Genomic DNA, 12,685 nt, shown 5'->3' with positions numbered 1-12,685 from the left:
ACTAATTAGTTAATTTTACATAAAAAAAAAATTATTTTTATATCATATAATTTGAGATACAATTTAGTTACTTCCAAAATTTATTTGTAAACATCTTAATAATCAATTAGTTATTTTTAAATTATATTATAGTATCTTATTATTTAAAATATATTTTGGTAACCTTAAAGTTTATTGAAACTAATGAGTTGTTATGTAATATAATAAAATACCACTTTTATATACCAATTATTTTGTATACCTTTTTGATACTTTGAAATCTATGTGTTTATTTTTAAATCATATTAAACTATTCAGTTATTTTGAATTTTTACGTTTTTTTTTTTATTATTTTTCTTTTGTAACAATATCTATGTTACTTTCAAGTTTATTTAATAAACTACTAAATTATAATAATAAAAAAAAAACTCACATAATTTATTAGTAAAATTAGTAAACATTTAAATTATTAATTACTTATTTTAAAATTACATTTTTAGTTATCTTTTAAGTTTATTCTAGAAATTAGTTCCCTTTCATAAATATAATATACAAAGTAAGCATAAATATGAAATAGTTTTATCTAGTATACTTAATAATTTGAATATTGTTTAATTGTTGGTAAACTAAATATAGAAAAAAACTTTTGAAAAAAAAGAAGAAAAAAACACTGAAAAAAACTAAAATGCTACCTTTGATTCAGGCTAGCAAAAAAATATATGTTTCTCACATATCAAAATGATTATCTTAAAGTGTAGATCACAATGTGTAAGTTTTGAGACCAAATAATTATTAGTGTAGCCAAAAAAAAAATTAAATATAAAAAAAGAAGAAGAAAGAGAAAATATTATAAATCTAAATATTAATTAAATATATGTACAGTAAAAAAAACTAGGTGTATATAAGACAAGATAATTGATACAAACATTGAAATATATTGTACAAACAAAAATAAAGAATGTATGTCACAAAGATAACCAAGAATGTATAAACTAAAAACAAAACTAATATTAATGAAAACGTTACAAATACAAGAGTAAGTTTGATTGTTTTAAAAGTAACGTTATTTCTGTAATTGAGATGGATTTTAAGACTCCACATGTAAATTTCTCTAGATTAAATGACGTGGACTAATCAAAAAATAACACGTGGACACTAACCTGGCACATAACGGCCAGGTACCTACGGAAGATCTACACTAGTGACGGAAGGTATTTTTACTGTCAAAAGTATTTATCTGCTACTCGGCATAAAACTTAAGTATTTATGCCGCAAATTACTCTAACTATAATCATCATGATAGTAAATTTATTACTTGAATACGACATATCTTTATATATTAAAAGTGCCTATCTAACGGCAATTCTTGGTTTAACGATTCTTGGTTTAACGATTCTCTTTTTTTTTTTAAGAAAAAGTAAACGGAAGATTAACTCTGTTAACATTCTCAAAATAAAAATTGAGTTTCTAACGATTGACCCTCTGTAATGAAACCCTGCAATCCGATTCATTCGTAACCCTAAGCATATGCCATAGCCCTGAACCCATGATCAAAACATCGGGAGAGTTTCTATTTTGCTTGAATGTTGTAACCAAATCGGTCAAATTGGATTCGTACGGAGCCCATACAAAATCCAATTTCATCCCAATCTCATCAACATAGTCCGATAATCATTGTGCCTCCTAAAGAGATCGTTTTTCACTGACTCAACAGCTTGGGGTTTCATTGCCAAACCCAAAAGTGATAGAGCGAAGAATCGTGACTGTGAGTCACCAGTGAATACAACCCATGACCCGTTTAGGAGATCCGAAGCGTCGGATGAATGAGTTTCCGAAAGTCACAGGCCGAAACGTCGGTGTGGGAGAACCAAGTCCAGGACTTTTCGTATTGGGAAGTGTTGGGATGAGTGTGGGCGACATTCCAAACAACGTCGTGGAGAAGAGAGAAAGATGAGTGTCGGCTGTCGAAGATGACGACGGAAGAGACATGAGTGTTGGAGCTTGCACTTTGCCCAGTAAGTCGCTTGATTTTTCAGGTACGTTTCGTTTTACGTTTATATTGAATGGTTTGTGTTTTCGGTATTGTCAAATTGTGATTTTCGTTAAACCTTTTCAGTTTCATATTTACAAATTTGTTCTTATTTTGCGTTGAGGTGTCTGTGTTCTTGTTTCTTTATCGGTATCATTGAAGTGATATAAATGCTTATCTCTGCATATCTTCATCTTCTGTTCAGTTATAAATTCAGTGAAAATTATGATTTGGAGAAAACAAAAATATTGTATATTGGAATATAAATTTTTAGGCTGCAAATGAAGTGATCTTATTTTATGTGAAACAGGCTGCAAATGTTAAGCTCCTTCTTTTCTGTGGTGTCGGTTGCCAAGTGCAAGGTATGCTTTGTATTTCGAATAAAAGTGTGTTGTTTTACTTCTTCTCTGTTGTGACTTGTACCATTGTAATGCAGAGTAATTTCTTAAACTGCAACATTAAGAGCTGTGGAGCACCACTTAAATTTGGAAAAGCTCTATGTGCTGGGAACTAATTGTGGTAGTTATCTTCAGCTGAGATCCTTAATTCAGTTACTCTGTAAGAAATGTGTTATCTGGTGTTGATTGGATTAGCTTAACTAATTGCTGAAGATTTAAGTGTCGATGTTGAAGAAAATTACATACTCGAAAACTATTGCATTTAATGAGAATATGTTCTAACCAAAAATTCAATATTTTTGCCTGTAAAATGAGATGAATCTTCTTTGGTTCATACTTAATCATGACTTGAAAAAAATTGAAGATTTTGGAGTTCTTAATTGTTTAGCTTAATTTAATTTGGATTTCTCCTCATTTTGTTTTTTGTTATTGCAAATGTTGTCAAATGTATTTTTTTATGTAAAGTTTTCTGCTTTTTCATTGTTTGACTCTTATGATTTTCAGTTGCAGGGTCTAATTGTTGGTTTGCCCTTGTTAGTTATTCAATATATACAATTAAAATATCTTAGTAATATTTAGATAGGAGCATAGTAGTTTATCTTTAAAATTATCATACTAATGTTATCTCATTGTACTTCTAACTAGCAGGCACGCATTCAATTTCAAACTTTTGCCTAAATTTGCTGGAAATTTTGGTTTTACTTAGTATTCTGCTCACTTCAATGTGTACTTTTTTCTTTTGTTCTTTTCAAATTTTTATTACTTAGGTTAACCTCTCTTCTCTCTCACTCTCTCATATAGATCACTATCATTGGATCTCTTAACTTTAGGATTTTGACCCTTTAATTTCGATAGAGTTTAATTACAGTCATGATTTGTTTCAAGTTTATTAAAGCTAGAGTTATTGATATTTATGATTGAACTTGGTTTTTTTTTTCTTGACTTGGAATATCAAAATAAATTTTTTTGCTCTTTCTAATTGTTTAATGAACAAGAAGCTTTGAAATAATTCTGAATTGTTTATGGGTTTGAATTTCATAATGTATAATAAGATTTATGTGTGAATTTTGTTTATGGTTAATTAGTAGCCATTCTACTTTTTCCCAGCTATTGAAATAGCCATTTATATAATTTTGTTTATAGAAATTAATTTCTCTCATTTTATGCCTTGCTTACTTTAATTGAGTAATTTTTTTCTATATTCAAAACATTAAGGGACTTTAATTGCTTTTATCATGAGTAGAATAATATTTGGTTATGCTTAATTGCTTATCCACTTATGAGTGCAAATGCTGGTCTTTTATACAGATTTATTAATAATTACATTATTAATTATTTCAAAATCGTTTTTGTGTCTCTGGATTTTGGGTGCTATGATTACTGTATTGGCGATGATAACTGTAGATAACTTTCTTTCTTGGTACGAAAACTTGGGTTCTTCTTATGTGAGTGTATCTCCTTCTTTCTTTGGTAGTTATATTATTGAATTTGGATTTATATTGTTAAGGATTATCATTGTAGAACAAAGTTAACTTGGCATGTGTATATATTTATGATGTGACCAATATCTTTAAATAATTTGTATAATTATTTGTTTTTGAAAGCATTTTGTATTATTTTTTTTTTATATAATTTGTACAATGCTATAAAGATGTATTATTTGTTTTTTTCAAAAAAAGTTGGGTTCATAAAATTTTTAACGGAACAAAATATAAGAATGGTGAAAAAACTTAAAAATATGATACAGAGATATTGATATAAATATATCTTATCTTTAATAAAGTAGCAAAGAGGGAAATTCGAAACCCACAAGAGGAAGAAAAAGCATGAGTAGTCCAGTGTTCTCCGCAAGATTAGGTAATTTTAAATGACCTTGATGAGTAGAATAATGCTAAGGATATCTCAACTTGTGTTTTTAAATTGAGTAGGTTTTAGCCTTATAACATTAAATTTCTTTTCATCACATAATCGTTATGAAACTAATAATTTTGTTGTATTTTTTTTCAGCTTCTTGAAAATTAAATTTGTAACAAGGTTAGACTATGCATCATGTGAAAATATTAATTTATTTTGGTTTCAATTTTCCATTTTTACAAATTAAGCATATAACTAAGTATACGTGCATTGCACGTAACTTCTACCTAGTATATATATATATATATACTTATTTTTCACAAGAAATATTTTTTTTTTTTGGTAAAATTCCTCCACAATTTACTCACTACATTCCACACATTCTCTAATTCTGTAGAGTGTATATATATATGCATATATTCACTCTCATTTATTGCCATCCTACATTTTCATCTTTGACCTTTTAACAGGTACAAAATTCATACTGCAACTCGAATTCGAACCTAGTACAAGACAAGAGTAGAGTTTTACATTCAAGCTCAATAAAAATTCATGTTTAAAAATTTGAACTTGTGCTCCAGCACAGCACTGCGAAGCAGCAATAATTAATACGTATAACATTTCCCTGAACTGTAAATAAATACGTTTGTACCTAGCTACTTTTTGGATTTATTTGCTCATTAAAATTTCTTTGCATGTACCAATTAAAGGTTGAATAAAAGAAAAAAGCAACAGGGATTTAAGATTGAACTTTCTCAATTCATAATGAATAATCATATCCAAATTAGGGGTTAAGAATATACTTAATTGGATCTTCAAAATGAATCTAAGTCTTATAGGCAATAGTATTAGTATTGCAAGAGTCATGAAAGCCTGCTATATATAGCCATGGACCTAAAATCAAGAGCAACACATTAGGCTTATTAATTTGCTTTATTTCATGTGCCCTGTAGATGTAGTACTGGAGCTTCTCTAATCTTTTCTATTGGGCTATATATATATACATTAGCATTATGCGTAGATAATTAACAGCACGTGGATGTGGGTTCCATTTTGTTACATGACAGTTTAACAATATCTCTCTCTCTATATCCTTCAAAATATGTAGTGGTTAGGATTTTCTTTCCTTTTATTATGCTACTTTCAAAATTTGTTGTGGCCAGAAAGAAAAGTTGTTCTCTTCCTCCTCCATCAAATAACTCTCTCTACGCTCAAATTTATCACCAAATAAATAAATACAATCATATTACATGATGTAGATATTTTATTGTAATAATTAATATCACAGCTTATTAGAGTCATGACAATGTTCTGATATTATTAATAAGTCTTTATCTATAGTTCTATTTACTGAATAATATATAGGCATGAAATGATAGTTGACATTTTGATAGCTCTCTCGCTACAACAGTCTTCATCAGATACACATACATGTTATATATGACTACCAGTGACTACTAGAGTTGGTCACTTTTAGAATCAGAGTTCACACTTCAGCGTATTTAGTCTCACCTTGGTTAATAAGTTGTGATAAAAATTGTTGGGTTCTATCTCAAATTAAATTGATGATGAATATATAGAGTAATTCATATTTTTATATATGGTTCAATACTTTTATATTTAATCTATGTAGAATAATGTTCTCTAATAAGTTGTATTTTCGGAACACAAAACTGGTACGATTCAAAAAAATATTAGACTCAAGCCCAATATGATATGACTCAAAAGGATATGGACTTACACATGACACGGAAAAATATAAATTTATTAAGTACAACACAACAAATACAAAAACATAACAGGAAAACACAAATTACATCTATAAATATAGTATTTTTTATTTTAATTATTTATATAATTAAAAAATTTATAATATACTATTCTAAAATATATATATTGTGTTAATTCAATGTTGTAAAAAATTATTAATTTTCTTTCAAAAAAAAAAGATTAATTTTAATATATTTATGTTTGAAAAAAATACTATTTATTCAAAAAAGAAAAAAACTAAAATATTTATTCTTATTTAAGTTTATAAATTTATTGAAGAAAGAAATTCAGTATAAAAAATTACTCGCATTTTAACTTACATTTGGACAGAGCAATGACATGAACAGGGGCGGAGGTATACATTAAGCTACAGAGGCCATGGCCCCCCCTTAATTTCCAAAACTATACATAGTAAATGTATAATATATGATATATACTGCCACCCCAAAATTGATGCAGATCTATATCGAAGAAATAGATAAAATTGTAGGTTTAAGTTATTGACTTAATCAATGTTATATATAATATATGCCTAGGTGTAACATTATAATAATTTTTAAAATGAAAATTTAATATTTTATAATTGTGTATTTTTTACTCTTTATTTGAATTAAACATAAAATGTACTTTTATTAAACACTTTAAAAAGGGTGCACTAACGTATTACTTATCTGTTTCGGTATTTAGGGAAATTTTTTAATCTAATTATTTTTTTATAGTTCTGTATATATTATAGTTATCGAAGACATCTTACAAAATTTTGATAAATTTAAAATAATTTACAATATAGAAATCAGTGTTCAAACAGTCTATTTCATACGCGTATAAAATAAAAGAGTCATGCGTGAACAAACTATTTGAATCTTATTTTCAGCGTGTTAAATTTTTCTAAATTTCTCAAAATTTTACAAGATGTCTTAAATAATTACAACACATACGACTGTAAAAAAAAATTAACTAAAAAATTTATCAAGAATGCATTGGTGCACTATAAAATTTTTCAATACTATATATACATGTATTAATTACAGGTATATAAATTTGTAAAATATTAGTATGTAGAATAAATAAAATAGAACATTCTTAATATTAATGGACACACATCTCTTATTCTTTTTCATTTTAGAAATTACAAGTAAATTTTGATATAGTGATACTTTAGTTTCCTAACTTTATTATCAGTGTATTTTAATTTGATTAATTTGCGGTATAAATACCCAAGTTTAACTACCAGTTGCAAATAAATACATAAGTTTAATTTTTGGTGGTAATAATAACTAAGTTATGTTTTTGGAACTCTTAGGTCCCTGACCATTAAATATTAAATCATTATCCACGTATCATTTTCTTATTGGTATATTTAAATTAATTTTTTAAAAAAATTAATGACTTGGACCAATTAAGAATTGCTACGTGACAATTTACTTAACACTTAACAGCCAGGTACCTACAAAAGTTCTAAAATTTCAACTTAGTATTATTACAGCCAAAAATTAAACTTAATTATTTATTTGCAACTGAGAGTTAAACTTAGGTATTTATGCCGCAAATTTCTTTTTCATCGACATGCACTCTTCAAAAAAGAATTTTAGTCACAAAATTCCTCAATTAAATTTATTGTATGTGTTATTTGATGTTGGCCCCCCCTACTATCCAGTCCTGGCTCCGCCCCTGGACATGAATAATTCAGGCTTATGGGTTAAGCGGGGTTTTACTCTCAAAATATAAACACGACATAACACTTCTCATATATTTTTGGACAAACCGAGCACCCCTTTATATTTAAAACAGACTTCCTAAATTAAACATAATGTCTCTTTGTTTTAGTTTTGAAAGTTTCAAAACCAAAGAGGGAATAGATCACCCTCAGTTGTAGTCTAAACTCCTTTAATTCATGTTTGTGTTATTACTTCCTAAATTCGCTACAGCTATGTATATTTATGCTAATAAATACTTTTAGCTAATAGTCGGCTTTAACTTGATAGTTTATTAATTGGATAGAGTAAAAATGTTATGTTTTGCATTTGGTTTAATTTAGTTAATATAGTTATGATAGAAAATAAGTAGGTGTGATGATGTTAATTAATACTGTTAAGTTGATAGTTTGATGAGACAAGTTAGAAGAGTTATGTTGGGCTTTTTTTTTTTTCTTTTTATGTATTAAGGTATTGGAAGGTTAGATTAGTATATTATGGAATAGTAGTAAGAGGTAGTGAAGGCTTGGCTTTTTGTTATTGTTTGAAGTGATTGATTCCTGATTACATATCATTTTGGATACATTGAGACCTAGTTATTACGTGATAGCTAGAATAGGTGGTATATACCAAACCGACATTACACTAGTAGTAGATATTACATTTTTTGTAGATCATTCTAATCAACATTTTTAATATATACAACTAGAAGTTTCTACAATGAAAAAGTTCTGGAAATTCTATTAGTATTCAACATATTTCCAATAAATGTGTAGAAATTTTAATACTCTTTTTTGGTACATATTTTTGTAATTCTAATCATATCTCGTAATAGTTTAAATTTGCTTCTTGATAATGTTTTTGTGAATATGTCTATTAACTGCTCTTCAATTTTGTAATACTTGAGTTAAATTTTTTATTTACTTCAAAGTTCAAAAATCTTGAATGAAGTGATACTTAATGCTATTATATGCTTAGTCATACTATATGACATACAAGATTCTTTACTATTGTTTGCTAATTTGCTGTCACAATAGATCTTTATAGTTTTCGTTGTGATTCTCTCATGTCTTCTCTAATATTTTTTTTAATCATATAATTTGGCTTGTACTTATTGTTGGAACAATATACTCAACTTCTACATGTAATAATTGCTAGAATATTGTGTATTTTGATAATTTATTAGTAACTTTTTTAATATTTATATTTTATTTTTAAAAATATTATATATTTTGAATTATTACTATATAATATTTAATTTTTTAATATAATTTTATTTGTTTTTAAATAGGGAGGATGGGCTGCATAGAAATTACTCGCCCCAAGGGAGATTCACCGCCCAAATAATTAACGGGAAGATGAGATAAATATTTCCCACTTATTACCTGCCTCATTTCCTTCCCTATAGTAGTGATTGATATTTGGTTACATTAAATTTAGGATACACTTAGAGCTAATTATAATATAGCTAGAGTCGATCGTTTGTGTGTACTGACCCAACATTACACTAGCTGTTACATTTTCTATCATTCTAATCTACATGTTTTAGTATATATAACTAGAAGTTTCTATAAGGAAAAAGTTCTAGAAAATATCTAGAAATCTTAATAGTATTTTACATATTTTTTAGAAATTTCTAGGAAAATAATAAATTGTGTAGCAATTTCAATACTCTCTTATAATTCTCTTAATAAAAAAACTCATAGTACCAAATTTAGCAAGTGTTAGTAATTCTTAATGAGTATTATTTATTAAAAAAATTAAGTTTTTATGTTTAATATTTTTATCTAATTAAAAAAAGAGAATTAGTTTATATACTATTTTTTAACTTTTTTCTTTTCAAATTTACAGTTTGGGTTGCTCTGGTGATTTCTCCGTAGTTTCTATGTGGGTTGTTGTACACATTTTATTTACGATTTGGTTTGCTCCGTTAGTTGATATAGAAGTTTCTGGGTGTGGAATTCCATAAAAATGTAAAAAAAAAAAAAAAACTGTTTTGAAGTGTAAAAATAAAAAATTCTTTAAAAAAATTTCTTATTTATACAATATATAAATTGAGGTTGTTATATCGACTAAAAAATATAATAAATAAAATTACTCAGTGTCAAAAAGATAAAAAAATTGAATTTTACTTATTTATTTTTTATATAAATATATTTTTAATATAAAATACAAAAAATTATATTTTTTTTTATTAAATAGTAAAATTAAGTATATAAACTGAATTTGTTTTTATTATTTGCAGTAGATTAAAATTTAATAATTTAACATTTTTAAAATTGATATTTGTAGTTAAATAATTGTAATAACCATCAAGCAATATTAGCCATTGAACTATTGCATAGTACCCTACCCATATACACATGATGATTCAATAACTTTCAAAAACTAAAAGAAACGATGGTTATAGTATCTTGAAACCAATCTTTTTCTGCAGTTGATTATATACATATATATGCGTACATCACGAACTGATGACATTAAGATGGGGTCTACCACTTTCAAATTTTAGAGTGTTATACAGTCACAAGCTATAGAACAAGAAATGGAGATGGTGGTTACAAACCTTCTCTCTATTATTTTCAGTTTCACATATAAAATCATAACTAGAAACCAAAGTGATGAAGAGGTGGGGGCAGACCCAATTTGTTTTTACTTATTATTAATTATACTTTATTGGGTTATATTAATATATACAGGATGAAATGACTCAAACTATGTATGAAAGCAACCTCATCATGTAGATTGATGTGGCAATTTGATTTAAATATTGTCAATGAAAAGAAGGAAATATGCCAAAACTCACTGATATGAAACTTCACCATTGTGAGATAAGGATAAGATTTTACTACAGTCTCGTAGATATTCATAGTTTTTTATTACTACCCAATAAGCTTCATCCACGTACCAAGGGTAAAAAATTTATATACTGCAGTTTTTTGTATTGCTCACTCTCAACCACAACCAGTTTCTATGTCTCACTAATATTATAAGGGTATAATGATACTTCATACACAAATTTTATACATCACTTTACTTAATTAACTTCATTTATAAGTACTCAACCAATTTGAGTCAACTAGACAGAAATAATTAAAAGAATAAACATTAAAAAATAAAATCTTATTTTATTATTCTAAGTGTTCCTGTTTTAGATTGGATTGAGAAGTGAAGGTCAGTTTTAGCTTTTTCTAGACAACCTATAGAGCTAGCTAGAGAGAAATATAGTTGAAATGGTATTTAACTAATCACCCTGAAATTAAGGATGGCAATTGATTGTATCTAGTCGACATGAATTATCACACAATGAAAATGTGTAATAATGTATCAGAAACTGGAATTTGCATATTAATTTATACAATTAAGAGGGGTTCTCAATTTAGTGGAGCCATAGAAAAAATATATGTTTGACCCTTTATTTAGAAAAAAAAATGTGTTATTTTTTAAAATTAGTAAAAAAATATGTAATTTCAAAATAATTAAAAAAAAATTTGAGCCCTTAAGCTAGGTGGGCAGACCTTAGACACAAGTTTAGCCCGTCTATACTCAGTGTCAGGCCTGCAACTAAATTGTTGATTATTTAAAAATTTTAAAAAAGGGTTAATTTCACAAATGCACAAAAATAACAAAAAAATAACAAAAATACGGTTTCACAGAATTTTAAACATTTTTACGATTTTTTTTTATTTTATTTACATAAAATACGGTCTTTTTATGTTGAAATTTTGTTCATTTGTTGTTAATTTTTTGTTATATGTATGTTATTTTTTGTTGTTTTTTTGTTGTTATTTTCATGTTACTTTAATGTTGTTTTCTTGTTGATTTTATGTTGTTTTCGTGTTATTTTTTGGAAAACCGTAAAAATGTAAAAAAAAAATATTCTTTGAACGTAAAAATGTAAATGTTTCACAAAAAATGGTGTCTTATGTAATTATTCCTTTAAAAAATTATTGTATAGTTTTTTAGGATTATTTCACAAAATACACAAAAACAATAAAAAAATTACAAAAAATACAGTTTTACGGAATTTTAAATATTTTTATGATTTTTTTTATTTTATTTACAAAAAATACGGTCTTTTTATGTTGTACTCTTGTTATTTTATTTTGATTTTTTGTTATTTATATGTTATTTTTTGTTATTGTTTTGATGTTATTTTCATGTTACTATTATGTCATTTTTATGTTGTTTTTATGAAAAACTGTATAAAAAAAAAAAAATTCTTTAAACATAAAAATATAATATATTGTATCCTTATCTTTAAATTAAGAGGACTACTAGACGAGTTCATAATATACCACTCTAAATATACATTTATACATGGTTGAAGCCATGAGAGTAGTACTTACGCAAAAATTGAGAAAGCTTCAAAACCTCTCTTTGTTGGAGAATTCAAGTGAACTCATGACCTTCTTCTACAATTATATAAAAATTAAAGTGACGTTTGGTAACACTTTTTCAATTAATTTTCTGTTTTTAAAATTAAAAAAGTAAAAATATTTTAAAAAACATGTTCTATAAAACTGTTTTTATTTTTCAATATTTTAATTGAGAATTAAAATTTTAAAAATAATTAAAAAAAGTCACTTATTATTTTTTTAAACAATTTTTTTTTAATTAATATTTTGTACTTCGATCATACTTGGACCCAAATTCTCTCATGGCCCTAGCGTTGAACCCGACCTCTGACTTGAACCTGAATCCGACTCCAAACCTAGACCCGATGTAAATAAAATCAAAAAATTAAAATAAAAACAAACTTTACAGTACACATTTTATTTTCTATTTTTAAAATTGAAAAATAAAAATAGTTATAGAACGTATTTTTGTTTTCAAAATAAATTTTTTAAAAATAAAAATTTTACTTTCATTTTGTGATTAAAAAATTAGAAAACAAAAATGTTACCAAACGACACCTAAAGTGTTGAGATTTGATTAGAGATAATTAACTTGAATAGAAT

The 12,685-nt window shown here is 26.3% G+C and overlaps 1 long non-coding RNA gene across 1 annotated transcript; it reads left to right on the top strand.

Moving 5' to 3' along the window:
- The first annotated feature begins 1,392 nt into the window (after positions 1–1,392).
- Positions 1,393–4,614, top strand: LOC133032313 (uncharacterized). The gene is made up of 3 exons (XR_009685044.1): positions 1,393–2,015; positions 2,319–2,370; positions 2,445–4,614. It is a non-coding gene; the product is annotated as an uncharacterized LOC133032313 (long non-coding RNA).
- The last annotated feature ends 8,071 nt before the right edge of the window (positions 4,615–12,685 follow it).

Source organism: Cannabis sativa, chromosome 1, assembly GCF_029168945.1.
Source record: "Cannabis sativa cultivar Pink pepper isolate KNU-18-1 chromosome 1, ASM2916894v1, whole genome shotgun sequence".
NCBI classification, from domain to species: domain Eukaryota; kingdom Viridiplantae; phylum Streptophyta; class Magnoliopsida; order Rosales; family Cannabaceae; genus Cannabis; species Cannabis sativa.
Note: the sequence above shows the minus strand (reverse complement) of the source record. Positions and strands in the feature narration are given on the sequence as shown.